The sequence below is a fragment of the Cimex lectularius genome, unplaced genomic scaffold, assembly GCF_000648675.2.
Source record: "Cimex lectularius strain Harlan isolate CLEC.00 unplaced genomic scaffold, Clec_2.1 scaffold187, whole genome shotgun sequence".
NCBI classification, from domain to species: Eukaryota; Metazoa; Arthropoda; class Insecta; order Hemiptera; family Cimicidae; genus Cimex; species Cimex lectularius.
The window spans coordinates 104,343-120,000 of record NW_019392726.1 but is presented as its reverse complement, the minus strand read 5'-3'; the positions used below and the strand labels follow the sequence as shown (position 1 = coordinate 120,000).

At 29.5% G+C, this 15,658-nt stretch overlaps 1 protein-coding gene across 11 annotated transcripts in view; it reads right to left on the bottom strand.

Annotated features, from left to right (window-relative positions):
• Nucleotides 1-15,658, bottom strand: part of LOC106667833 (sodium channel protein para) — an 89,821-nt gene that overhangs the window by 40,309 nt on the left and 33,854 nt on the right. For all 11 annotated transcript variants that reach the window (XM_024226722.1, XM_014396076.2, XM_014396069.2 and 8 more), the window contains exon 3: nt 4,541-4,600. The gene's annotated coding sequence lies outside the window, so the exon portion shown is untranslated. The remainder of the gene's footprint in view (nt 1-4,540; nt 4,601-15,658) is intronic.

Below are 15,658 nucleotides of genomic sequence, written 5' to 3'. Positions count from 1 at the left end.
CCATCAAAAAAATTAAAAAAAAACAAAAAAAAACCGACCTTTTTTTTGCACGAAAAAATGGCCAAAATTAGAAACGGATATTTTCTCAGCCTTTTAAGGCACAGACCTTCCCTAGGTCTCATTTTTTAGAAAATTTTACGCTAAACAAGGTGGTTTTTTTTAAACTGTTTTCCTAATTTCAGTCAATCATAAGTAAATTCAAACATTCGGAAACTTGTTAATATTTGCACTTTTTATGAAAACTTCAAATTGAGCTGTAGAGCCAGGAAATCGTCCTGGAGTGGCGCCCTATAGCAATCGATTGGAAATTTTAATAAGCTTTCAATTGGTCACTTTCCACTTTGCCCTATTTTTCAACCGTTTTCAAGTTATTCGCGATTTTGGGAAAAAACGTGGTTTTTGACCAGCTCAAGGAAAAGACCGAACACTCCCTCAACCGATTTTCAAGAATGCATAACTTTTGAATTGTCTTGTTTTCGCCAAATCTACACTCAACAACTGTTGTTTCGAGGACTTTTTGAAAAAATTGAACAGGTAAACGAGATTGAGATATCGGGCAAAACGGAAGGGACCAATTGAAAGCTTATTAAAATTTCCAACGATCGAAAAAAATATTTTATGGCAAATTAATGGTAATAAAAATACGACTTAAGTTTAATTTAATGTTAGTTTTTTATCTTATTAATTAATTACACCGCCCATAAAAAAACCGAACACGTATTTTTTCACGAAAATACGGCCAAATTTGGAAATGCATACTTTCTCAGCCTCTTAAGTCATAGACTTGTTTTAGGTCTCATTTTTTAGAAAATTTTACGCTGAACAAGATTTTTTTAATGTTTTCCAAGCTTCAGTAAATGCAAAAATTCTGCAATATGTTAATTTTTTTACGAAAACTTCAAATTGAGCTGTGGAGCCTGAAAATCGTTCTCACGAATCTTCAAGAATGCATAAATTTTGAATCTTCATGTTTTCGCAAATTTTACGCTCTATAACTTTTGTTCTGAGGACTTTTTAAAAAAATGAACAGGGAAGAGACAATTCTTTTGTTTATTTTGATCTTTTAAGATGCGGAATGCTTCTGCTGTCGGTAACTACTTATTTACCTCATCACGGAAATTTAACCTTTCCTTCTCATTTTACAGGTTTTGCGGCAGTTTGGCTTCGGATAACGTATTGAAATAACAGGTTTAGGTATGATAAAATCGGGATAGGAAGTGGTCGGTTTTTCTATGAGCACGTAAAAAACCACGTTTTTGCCAAAAAATCGTGAATAATTCGAAAACGGTTGAGAAATCGGGCAAAGTGGAAGGTGGCAAATCGAAAGCTTATTAAAATTTATTTTTGATTGCTATACGGTGCCGATTCAGGGCTATTTCCCCAATTTGGAGTTTTCGTAAAATGTGCACAAATTAAAGCTAGGAAAACTTTTAAAAAAGCTATCTTGTACAGCGTAAAATTTTCTAAAAAAATGAGACTTCGAGCAGGTCTGTGACTTAAAAGGCTGAGAAAGTATGCATTTTCAAATTTGGCAATTTTTTCATGTAAAACCCAGATGGTTTATTTGATGAGCAGTATATTTCCCAGGCAGAAACGTACATTATATTTATCAAAGATAATTGAGAATACCTTTTTATGTTTGTCGAACTTTCTTGAAAACAGAAGACTAAATTTCTTAATTGTAATTCTAATTCGTAATTATAATATTAAAACTTTGACTAGTTCTGTAAAAATGTCAAACACATGAACGTTATTTAAAGAAAATTTAATGTAAATTAAAAAAACCAAGTATCGTGAAAATATTTCAAATAGTAAATATCAATATTTATAGGGGTATTTTCAGGATAAAGTTTCTGTCGTGCTTAATCCTGTCGAACCCACTTATACCCACTTATAATTAGTACTTATAGTTCAAGAAATTAAAAAGTAGTCCTTTTATGTAAAAGAGCAACTGCGAAGAAAAAAACTTTTCTGCATCTTAATACCAAATAATAACATATATTACTTTTTGTGCTGTTTTATTCTACTTTGTGATGACGTTTTTAAAATTTATCTAAACTCTCTCTCTCCTCTCGCAATCGAATATTAATTAACATTGTATAAATTGAATTATATAAATGTTAGACAAATTAATTATAGAATGAGAGAAAAAATTTATATACATTATTTGTAATTGTATAAAATTCCGTTGAATGCAAGAGTGGTCAGTATTTGACCTGCAACACTAAATAAAACCGCACTCATTCATTCATTCATTCTCTCTCTCTCTCTCTCTCTCTCTCTGAAGTACAATAAGTTAAACTTACATTAAGTAGTAGACACATTTAAGATTGTTTTGTTCTGATTATGACCTTATAATAAGTCGAAAGCTTGCCACTAACAATTCAATTTGTTCGCTATGAAAAAAATCTTCAAACTCAAAACTAATAATAAAATTTATCAATATTATCAATTTACTGAAACTACCCTCTCAAATAAAAAACAAAACAAATCTATTTATAACACGTATTCTTTAAAATATCAAATGAGTGATTATTGCAAAATCTACAATTGTTCTACACAAAGGATCCTTGTTTAATTAAACAGCGGGTTTCAGCGTAATGAGGAGGATGGCCCTCTGTGGTCAACAGCTTTAATCAAGTTTAAAATACAATTCATTGCAACCTACAATCGCATTAAGCCAGACTAACAAACTGTTTTTCAGATATTTATACGTTATGGGATTGGTGAAGAAAAAATCGTGCAAAATCAGTTTAAAAGTACAGGATTATATTAAAACGAGGAAATTTTTATTTTGAAATGTGAGAGGGACGAGTGTTTTTGCGTTGTTGCTAGCTGAACAACATGGTTGTTTTCTCGACGTCTATCACTTTCCCAACGTTCAACCCAAGGCCGGACGAAATCACTATGTAAATGTTTTCTTCGGGAAAGCTCATAGCGATATTTTCATCAGAGTCAAATATTCATGACTGTTATAGGATGGGATAATTTCACCCTAGATCTACCGAAAAACGCAAAAAGTGAAAGTGTAAAGATTAAAAATAAATTTAGGGAAAAAAACCAGAAAGAAAACTGCAATAACATTACTTAAAAATGGTAAAAGGTTTTAGTTTAAATAATAATTATTTTCTTCCTAAATATTCCAGGTTTGCCAAAATTTGCTAATACACAAAACAGTTGAGTCTCCCCTAAGGGGGCTTGATGGCTCCCTGGTGACTCATCGACCATAAGTCCCTTCAAATTTTCTACCGTTTATCTAATAATTATTTACTGAGAAAATTTGTTTATTCAGCGTATTAACTTTCTTAACGATTTATGTTTGAACCGTTATATCATTTTATGACCTAACATACTGTCGTAAATTAATAAAAATTTATTTTGTTATGGAATGAATGAAAGAGCGTTAATATAAATTATCGTCGTTTAAAATTTCTTGCTTGAACTTATTTCTTACTTATTCGTTATTTTTTTCAAATAATCATCTTATCAATTTGTTAATCAATAAATAAAAAATTACCAGTAGAATAACGACGAATGAACTGTTTATAAAAATGATAAAGACAGATCAACGCGAACAGCAGATATGATTGAATACAAATATATGCCATAAAAAATTTAAGAATATTTTACTAATATCTGACATTGTCCATAGGACTAATTAAATCATATAAAATAATAATTAGCTATAAATATAGCTGAAGACAAAGACATCAACTGTAATCTTTTTATCAATGATGATTCTCAGTTAAATATTTTTGTCATAATCACCGAAACATTCCTGAACTAATATTTCAACTATTCTTGAATAATTTATCAAACAAAGTCTTAAAATATATTATCCAGAATTATATATGAGTAAAGTCGTTCATATTATGTTAAGCATGCTCATGCAAATATACACGCCCAAACTACTATAAAAAAGTACAAGCTGGGAATAGAAATGCTTAGTATTTTTGGTTGCGGAAATGATTGACGGTTCAAAATTTTTTAAAAATCAATTTATAATTTAAAAATCCATCTCATTAGTTCAATGATTGTTACAAAAGTAAAAGAGAAATGTACAAGCAAATTTTTTAAAACGATAAATTAGGATATTTTTATTGATAACGTTTTATTTATATCGCAATAGTTTTTCATAATCTAAGGCTGTGTTTGAAATGTTTTCAAATATTTTTATATATTATTTAAATATTCATCCTATAAGGAAAAATGTAAAATTTCTTAGACATAAAACTGCCTAGGTGTTTAAAAGATATCAATTCCATTTTATTCAAAAGACGTTATATTTATATTCCCATTTTGACAAAGTACGATTTACTCAAGTACAAGAGATAAATGTAAATATAATGTGAAGAAATTCTCATAGACGGTACAAATGGTCAAAGAACACACATTATTTCTTCTTCCATGGGACAAAGATTTCCCATAAAAAATACATCTTCTACATAAATAAAAATCGGTTAAAGTACTCAAAATGATATACACAATGTGATATACAGCAAATAATAAATAGGCAAACTTTCATTTTTAATTTACTTACACTAATAGCTTAGGTAGAACCAAACTCGCAATGAAACCTTCAAACATGAATCGCAAAGCCCTGAAATTCGAAAATTTATGCTTATTATTGCTGGTTGATTGGCCTAAATATTAAAAATTATAAATTTACAACAAAAATTATAAGTTTTGTGTTTAGTTATCAACTAAACAACAAATACATAAAACTGATTTTTTTAAAAATCTAACACAATGGCCTAGTGTTTCGATTTAATTTGATTAGTTACTTTTTAACATGCTTCATCAATATTTGATCTGTATTGTATTGTAATTGTAATTAAAAATAAACAAAAATATTTATTGGTGAAATTTATTTTTAAAACGATGCCGCATTGACCGTATTGCGCCATTTGTTTGGCAATCATTCATTAAGCGACAAATCAATAAAAATGTGACAATGGTAAACACGTTCGTGGATGTGGTCGTTAATTGAGGAAAGCCTTAATTTTTTTATATATTTGTTTACGCTTTATTACTTCCTATAGGCCGTTTGTAAATATTTTTACAACAATGTCGTTAAATTGGATCATAATAATCTTTAAAACGACCACATTTTTCTCATCAGAACAAAGTTCTTTCTTTGTCATATTTGACGAAATAAAGTATGCGCTCCAAGTGCTTTGAACTTTTTTTTGTGTGTAAACAATCTTGTTAATATCACGATTTTCTTTTGGGGCTTTTATCTTAGCTTTATATTTTTTATTTATTTGACGAATTGTACACATTTGTTATGGTTTACGGTTTTTTAAAAGCAGAAATCCCAGTTTTACATATATTTTTATTTGCCAATTACATGTTTTCCCAGACATTTTACATATGTTAATTCTGTTATATAAACAATGATGTTTTATTTGAGTTTAACTCATGAATTTAGTAATAGTTTTAGGCAGTTTGGTCGAGACTTTATTAAAAACAATACTGTAAAAAAAGATGTACAGGGTGTTGCTCGTATACAAGGTTTTGATATCTGTAATTTTCCATCTGTGAGCCGTTCTGTATAAGTATTTTTATATTCCAAAATAGACAAATGTACAAAATATAATTTTCAATTAAAAATGTCTTTTTTTGTTTCTGTATGATTTTAGAACGTATTAATTTATTATTGTTCATTGGCGGTCGAAAGGCTGTGATTTAATCTTTATAATTAATATGAAAAAGATTTAAATGTGTTGCTTATTTTTGGTTTCTAAATGTACCATGTCATTCAATACAGAATTTCAAAATTTAAAGAGGTTCATTGTTCAAAACCCAGTTTTGAAAGGAAATTTACCTGGTGATTTTCATGAAGCTATTTTAAATCTCATGTACTTTTAAAGAATTTTTTGTATTCTGCTCATTATTTGTCAGATTTTTATATTTGGAGCATTAATAAAAAAAGAAAAGGATTTGAAAAATTTGTTACACATCCAAGAAATTAAAATATGTTATTATTTTTCACAATAATGATTTATTTTAATAGGTTTTGCCCATAAAGTGACATTTTGTTGAGTGCTTTAAAATATTCTAAAGTTTTACTTTTTGTATGATGCTGAAGGTTTTTTATGTATGATTTTGAAATAATCTCAGCCTACATTCTTTTTCTAACTTTAAAGTAACCAGAAAACTTTTTTTAAAGTATCCAGTGTTGATTTTATGACGTCTGTTTAACATCAAGTAAGCAACTAGTAAATTTACTACTCAATCTCAGAGTTTTGAGATTTTAAAACAATAAACACGAGACGTTTTAGACACATTTTAGACTTCAAAAATTTGTTATATTGTTACATAAAATCTTTAATGACAAAAATGAAGCGAAAAAGAACATAAGTAAAAAAATAACATCATCAGATATCAAATAGTTTTTTTTTCTAATTGCTTTAATATTTAATCTGTTCAATAGCTATTTAATTTAATTAAGTTTTAATTAATAGTCTTTTTTATAGTTTTGTACATATTTCACACAAATGTTTACATGTACATAAGGTCAACTGTTCGACATCGAAAAATAATATTTCATAAGAATATGTATTTATTTGGCCGATAGTTTTTTTATTTGCTTTCACACTTAATATCTTTAATAGTTAGTTAATTTACTTAGGTTTTATTTTTTTAATTATTTGCTGTATAATATGTCTACGTTCAAATTCAATTTGGGTACCAAGTGATAGTTAATGTATGAAATGAAATAAATAACCAAGAGTGTAGAAATTACCCATTGGCAGTACTCTTAAGTTTTAGTTAACAGAGTTTTTGTAATAACCCGAGGATATCGAGTACTTTGTGGTAGTGAGAATGAGTATGGGAATGTAATTTATTAGTTATAATTAATTAAGGATTTTAGTTGAGATAGTTGAGATTCAATGGCACGAGCGGGATTCGAACCCACGATCTTCGGCTTGATACGCCGCTGCTCTACCACTTGAGCTATCGTGACCATAATTATAATATATTAATTGGTCAAGCGGACCACGAAATTAGTGAATGTAATTAATTAGCGTGGATGGAAAAGTTTATCCTCAATCAATATCGGGTAATGTGGTGTAGTGTGAGTGCTAACCAGACTATCAAGTTTTTTATTTTGGTTCTGTGTATTTGTGTTATTTTACCCACAATTGCCGAGACCCTCAGGTTATAGGAGAAAAGAGAGTTGCGTACTGTTATATCATAAAACATCATTATTTGGCAGGAAAAAAAAAATTAGTAGCTTTAAAACGCCAAAAAGATAAGCAAATGAATGAAAAGATAAGGAAGAGAGTAGTTAGAGTTTGTAACTATTCCAGATTTTCAAAAAATTGTTAAATGGCTACAAAAAATGTTTAATGACAAAAGTGCAGGGTAGAAAAAATCCAGAGGATTTGTGTTATGCACAGGTCAACTGTCGGATATCAAATAGGTTTTTTTATTACTTGCTTTAATACTAAATATTTTTTTATAGTTAATTTAATTACTTGCCTTTTTTAAGTTTTTACATATTCTAGAATTTAAAATTTTTTTAACTGGCAACACAAAATCTTTATTGAAAGCAATGCAGCGAAAAAGGAAATTTAATAAAAAACCCATCCAGAATGGTTCTTATATACTGGTTAATTATTGGATATGAAATAAGTGTTTTTATTGTTTACTTCAAAACTCAAATCTTTATTTAATTGTAAGAAAATTAATTGAGACTTAGTTAATATCTTTTTTTCCATAAATAAAAAAGCTTTTACTTAAAAGGTGTAACCTTTTACACGTTTCAGATTTTAAATAATTTTGAATACAAAAATACTTTTATTTAGTCTTTAAAAAATTGGTTATAGGGCTCCATGGAATCTTTGCCGAAAAGAATAATGCAAAAAAAAAATCGTGGGTGTTTCACAGACAGGTCAAGTGGTCTATTTGTTATTTGCTTTGTTAGTCAGTTTTCTTTTATTAAGATGCCATTATATAATCAATCTTAGGAAAATTTTACAATCGTATATCAGGCAAATATATTTATTTATTTGTTTATTGTAACATCTGCTTTTCAGGGAATTAAGAACATTTTAGTCATTTTCCTATGTATTTTTCTCTTAAAATCTTAAGCTGCAAAAATTCTCTGTTTTTGTAAAGATAGGTCTGTAATCAAATAGGGTTCAATATATGAGTGTGTGGATCTTTTCCTTTTTAATTTCTAATAAAATGCTAAATTAACTTTATAGATATTATTTTATTGTGTAGCTTTAAAACGTTTTAAACTCTAATTTTTTTCCGTCTTTTATTAAGATATCATTACATAATCAATCTTAGGAATATATTACAATCATATATCAGGCAAATATATTTGTTTATTGTAACATCTGATTTTCAGGGAATTAAGAACATTTTAGTCATTTTCTTATGTATTTTTCTCTTAAAATCTTAAGCTGCAAAAATTCTCTGTTTTTGTAAAGATGGGTCTGTAGTCAAGTAGGGTTCAATATACGAGTGTGTGGATCTTTGTCTTTTGAATTCCTGATAAAATGCTAAATTAACTTTATAGATATTATTTTATCGTGTAGCTTTAAGACGTTTTAAATTCTAAAAATTCGTTTCAGAATCACAAAAAATATTCAGGATGTTGCTTTTTTTCAACAGGTCCAATGTTCAATATCAACTAAGCCATGTTATTATTTATTTTAACTCTAGATCTCTTTGGTATTTTAATTGGTATTTGCAGTAGCTTAATATTTTTTCTTTCGTTTATTGTGTCGTAGAAAATGCAAGGAATTAAGAACATATTATCTTTTTCAAAATATCAAGGTTTTCTTAAATATTTTATCCCTTAGCGAGTTAGGATTTTACAACCTGGCCAGAATTTACTCGATTTTACTGAAACAAATTAAAAATATAGTGGGCTATTTTTTAAACGATTCACTTATCCTGTAAGAGATTGAGGGCCGTTTTTCTCTCTTTTTGGCAATTTGTTTAAAAATGTTCAAACAAAATTGAAATTTTTAACAGGGTAAACTGTATATTCAGCAAAAAACACCCTGTTTTAAAGGGTGAACGTATAAATCAAACTGGCAGGGGGATGGTTGTGCAACCGGCAATATTCTGGGGACTGACGTTGAGGGTAAAGAACGGAGTATTGAATGGAGTGGGAGCCGTTACGTCACGTCGCCTGGGAAACAGGTACCCCAGCCCAAACCACCTGACCCAAATCATATTCGCAGACTACCCACTTAAGAGAAATATTACGTTATGTCCACACGACCGGTTTCGAATGTCGGGAAAAATTTCCCAGCCGATTATCCGTCTTCTATCCCCCGGCGGGTTTGTTCGTTCAAATATTTGATCTTTTCAAGAACAACCAGCCTTACCCTAGTGCCCTATTTTCGACTCGGCGTAATCGAATTTCATCTTTAGACCCCTCGGATCCCATTCACAGAATCACCCCTTTTCGAAAGGAAATGTCAAACGAACGATCCTACACTTTATTTTCTTATAAACCTTTCCTCTGATACTGTCGGGATCAACAAATTTGAAATTTGCAATTCGGCTCATGTTAAAATAACTGTGGAGATTCTGAAATTGGCAAAGTTTATTTAAATAAATCCATCCCGATTATGGAATATTTTGTGTATCTATTAGAAACATTAAAATATTGCCAGAAGCATATTTGTAAGACTAGTGGAAATCAAAATGCATCATAACATTGATTATATTAAAGATCTATTAGTTACATTTGGAATTGACATATAAAAGAAAAATAATAGATTAAAAGTGTCGATGTATTTATTAATTTCGATTATAAAAGCTTATTATAAAGGAAAATATCTTTGCTTTACGTTAATATAAGTTTTTCACAATCCACTTATTTTTCCAGATAAAAATTACATGCAAATTAATATGTTTATTACCAGAATCTGGTGGACATGGAGCGTAATAATGAGAAATAAGAAGTTAGAAAAATACGAGAGAATCAGTGAGATAGATAGGTAAAAGGAAAAACCCACGGTATTTCAAGCAAGGGTCTTTATTAAAAAAAAAAAAAAAACACATATCGCATATTATTAGATTGATATTTAAATAAATGCCTCAACACCAGATAAATTTATTTTTAATCCTATAAAAAACAACAAACGTCAAATAAAAATAAGTTTACTGGAAAGAATTAAAATGAAAACAAAATATAAGAATTGCCGAAATAATTTTCAGAAAGTCGGTTTCATTCTGATTTCGTATTTATCCTTAACTTTACATTTTCTTTCGTTCTATTTTAATTTTTTTGATTACTTTTAATATAAACAATTAATTTATTATCTGTATTATGGTGGATTAAATGATGTAGCTTGTAGGCCTGCCGAAAGGGGGCAAGACAATTTTGCAGCACCTACAGGTCTTGCCGGTTTAGTATAGTGGGTGCCTCGTTTAAGATTCATTTGAAAATATTTTTTTCTCAGGGGCAGACATAAAAAAACAAAAAATTCATAAAAAAACACGTCCAAACCAAAATATTTTTATTTTGTAAATACGATAATCATCAAAGAAACAAATCACATATTAGATTGATATTTGAGTAAATGCCTCAATTTTTCCAGTTAAAAATTACATGCAAATTAATATGTTTATTACCAGTATTGGGGAGACTTAAGACATTAATGTGTAATGTGTCTTCATTTTAAAAAATAAAAATTATTCTACCTTAGGTAACTGGTAATATTTTTCGAGCATAGAAGGCCGGTAATGACTATTAGATGCTTGACGGCCAATAAATAATGTATATTATTACTGTAGGCACAACTACATGTTATGTTTAAGTCAGTGACAAGGAACACGACGAGGAGACATGTACTTTCACCAAAAGTTACACGGTTCGGTGTGATTTTGAATATTATCTTGCTATAAATAAATATGTAATGTAATTCACAACAGATTCTGTGAGTGGTTCACCCCGTCATAAAACTATACATCTCCTAACTCTGAGAATATCGTCAAGTACTTTCAATCCTTGAAGTCTAACTAGTAAAAGTCCTTTTTTAAATAGTTTATCATCAAATCTACATAAGAAACTCTAAATATGAATTTTTTAAAAAGATCGAAAATACGATTAGTCGGGCTGATTTCCCTGAAGCAATCTCAGGTGTATCTCGTCTTTCTCCGAAAACGGAAACATAAAATACCAAATTAAGTGTTACTCTGCCATTCTCTTTTAACCGCAGCTGGTGTCTAAACGCTTTTACAGATCAACAAACAAAACATAAATCTTAATTATTTAATCATCAGTGCTGTTCTAGTGAATTGGAGTTGAAAATAAATTTACAACGTGAAGAATCTGACCATGCCGACTTCACCCCACTAAGAGCACACTGAAGGTATAATAAAAAATTTATGACAAATAATTTAAAAACGTTTTAATACGACGAGTCATAAAACGTAGTAATATTACAATCCATTAATTGAACCTCAATTAAACTGAGCGCCGCGAGAAGCGGCACGATACAGTTTTGCACGACTTATCTGTTGTGCGGGTTTAGCATAAGCTGAACCCCTGAACAGGTAAAAAAGGAGTATTTTCTCTCTCCTAATATTTTTTTATTTTATTATTTGTGGGCTATAATTATTTTAAAATAATTAATTTATCCTTTTATAATTAATTAATTCTTAAACGTACATATATAGTTTAAAATTTAAGACTTTGGCTAAAGAAAATTGTTGTTTAGTTGTCAGAGCGAAATATATCACATTTTTTTAAGTTTATGGATTAATTAATTATTAAAATAATAAATGAATTATTTTAAAATGATGATGGCCTACAAATAATAAAATAAAACAACATTAGGAGAGAGAAAATACTACTCACTGAGAGAAAATACTGTGAAAAATAATAGATAGATGGATAAATTTTTCGCTCTATATGTAAAGCCTAAACGCTTTGGTAAATATTTAACAAAAAATTAGCAATTCAACAAATTTACCCAATCGATTGTTGACAAATCGGCGAAATTAAAATTGACAATTAACCGGCGTTAAGAATTATAGGGAAACGTGCCTTTTCCGGTTCTAATCAGAGTCTGAATTGCTTTCCGTGAAGAACGGAGTGTTTCAGAAATGAGATCCGGAAGCTAATCTACTCGACGGCTGAGAGGCTTCAGTTCCAACAGCCAAATAATGGGTTAATACACGCCTATTTAGGACGGGAAAATTGAAAATATTGCAGATTTGATTTGATTCGATAAAATCAATTTTGAATTATCGAGAGAACATCATTAAGATTAAATTAAGACTCAATTAAAATAATTAAACCGTTTGTTATATTGGTGCTTTTTGCGCTTCGAATTTACCATAAAGTTAATCGAACAGAAGTTAATTTTAATTTTTATTATGAATCATTGAACATTTGATTTTGCCATATTTCAAATATTTAATTTTGCTGATTTCTGCACACTAATGGTGATCTAGTTGATTTAGTCTGCTAAATGCTGTTTTTTTTAAATAATCAATTTGCTATTTAAACACAAAAATATATCTTCAATTTTTCAAGTTAAATGGCAAATCAAAGCTCAGAAAAACATCAGTCATATTTACTGATTAAAATTAGTTAATTAAAAGTTTAAAATTTAGGAAAAAAGTTTTTTCTAAGATTAGGCTAATATTATTTTTGTCAGATCAATAGATATTAATAATGTAATGCTTAAATAGCAATGTAAGTTTAAAAATTCCCAGGAGGGTTTGTAAATATGACACGATATTTTATCATATTTTCTTATTATTGGTAGTTTTCTCGTGTTTGATTTTTGACGCACAGGCAGAAAAATGACCATTAACAATTAAACACAGTAAAATATTTGTCATTTTTAAAATTAAATAGTTTCCGAGCTCAGAATGTCATAAAACATGTACAATCGATAAACCTGCGTCTTTAAAGGTTTAAACTTTAGAAAAAAAGCTATTTTTGAATTGACTTTAAAGCTCTAAGATAATTACCATTTTCCAGAAGATGCGTGACAGAGGAAATTGATTCCGTACAACTAAACAGTTTACCCAAAGATCAGGCTCATTACTAGCCTAGAATCGATACAACGACCTGAACCTCTCAATCTCAGCAAATATTAATTTAAACCATACAAAAAGCTCTTTATTTATATACGAAATTGTTTCAACCAATGATGCTGATTTGAAGAACCAATTTTGGACGTTAACAAAACGAAATTATTTTAAAAACATTTCGGCCACGGAGGAAGAAAAGTAAGACCTGCATTGCGGGCACTTTTCAATTATAAGTCGATCGAGAAAAACAAAATTACACGAAGGACAAGTGAAAGTCAATAAAAAACGTACAATATGTACTGAATTCATGAACGACCCTGGTTTATAAATAATTGCAGTTTATTAATAATATACTATAGTCGATAGAACCGATAAAACTTTTAACTTTCTGTTTCTTTTATTAGTAAAATATTTTGTTTCGATTTACCCAATGAAAATATAAGCAAAGAAATGTGTTAGAATTGAAGAATGATGTAACGCAAAATGATCGCTTTATTTTCAAGCTTTGGTAAATATATTATTATTGTAATATCATCATCAACTTTTCTACTCATAAATCAATTTATTTAAAGAAGATTAGACTATTTGAAAGCAAAGTTTTGTGCTTAATTAAAGTTTAAATATAGATAAAAATTTACATATTCTCAAAAACCTGTTTAGACATGCCAATTGTTTTAAAATAATTTTTTCTTATTATTTGTTGCTTGATATTGTACGATTTTGGTCTGAACAGATGGAATAAATGATCGACAATGATTATATACAGGTTTTTTCAAGTTATTTTTTCCAAAAATTGGATAAAGTAGAAACGTGTACGTATTAAAATTTTCAGTCGAGTATTTTATTTTATTTTATTTTGTTCGAATTTATCCTGGGTAAAGGAAATTTTATTCAATTATCACAGAATTCATTGTAATTACGTAATTTGCTTTAAAAAAATTTAAATGGTTCTTTTCCTACCACTTCGAAACAAATTACAACCAAGAAAATCTAAATAATATCCAATTGTTGGTATACAAAGCGAGAAAGAAAACGTTTCGGGGATAGGGCAAAAAGCGGAAATTATATTTAACAAAGGGTATGAAAAAAAAAACCCTGACTAATGAGAGAAAACGCAAAAAACCCGGCTGTAAAACGGGAGAAGGGATGCGGACAAACAAATGTACGGGGTTTGGGGCCTGATATCGACCAGGCTCAACCTCCATTCAGCGACTACTGTAACCCAGACAAATTAACTAGAAAACAATAAAACGGTTTATTATACTAAGGGCAGAAATGTTTTGATTTCCCTTCAACTAGAACGACAGCCATCTTATGTATTAAATGCTTTAACAAAAAGAAAAGAAAAATTACAGATCAATATTCCCATGAATATCGGCGTCCTTGGAAATTTCTTAAGCAAATATGTTTCAGATAAATTCTACTTATTTTTTTATTTAAGTCTGTAATAGTATTTTTTGACATATTTTTCTTGCCATAAATGTTGTTTGCAAATGTTTTCTTTTCATTTAGAAATTTATATTTCTTTTATAATTCAATATTTATTTACTTTTGGTAAATATACAGGGTGTCCTTTTTAGATGACCCGGCTGAATTTCTCTCGAACCAATGACCCTATCAAAAAAACAAAAATATACGTGTTTAATATTTTTTAGTCTAGTTTCAAATAATTATTCAGAAATCGTGAGATGCGGTCCGGTGTGATGTAGGTTTCAGAAAAACAATTTCTCTATCGTGCCAACGTTTCGATGTTTATTGAGATCATCGTCAGGGCTCAAAGTGTTTGTCGGCTGCGTAATTATACCATTCTTGCGTGGCACTCTCAACACGATACGCAAGAATGGCACAATTACACAGAAGACAAACACTTTAAGCCCTGAAGATGATCTCAATAAAGATCGAAACGTTGGCACGATAAAGAAAATGTTTTACTGAAACCTACATCACACCAGACCGCATCTCAAGATTTCTGCATAATTATCGATTAACGGTCATAAACCACGACACATGTCTAGTTTCAAATTTTTACCTTTTTTGGAGAAACATTATACAGGGTGACTCAGGTTCAACTTAAAAATTTCAAATTTACACATTTTGACAGATCATTTTTAAGAATTTTTTACGCTAAAAACAATAGCTCACGTGGTTAGAGCAGCGGCATTGAGTCGAAGGTCGTGGGTTCGAATCCCGCACGTGACACTAACTTTTTCATTTCAACCAAGACCTTACATAAAAAGAATAATTACTTGAAAGAAGTAATTTGGTCAATTAGATCACTAAACATAATGGAGCTAAAAACAATGGTGCAATCGGATTTTAAATTGGTCAAAACATGACAAAGTTATGGTAAAAAGTTTGAAAAAATGTATTTCGTTTGTTTCGTTGTTAATTCAGATAATTTGCTTCTTCACTAAAGTAACATTAATTGCTTTTATTACATTCTGCCGTTATTTGTCAAACTCACATTATAAGAGCAAATCTTAATTCCTGGAAGTAAATAAATTTTACGATAGTACCTATTCGTTACATTCAGTATTTCATTCAAAATGAACCGAAGAGCACTTTTTTCCGATCAATAGCGAGTTGATTTGCACTACTGCTTTATTGTTCCTGGTGGTATTGCGCGTCGTGC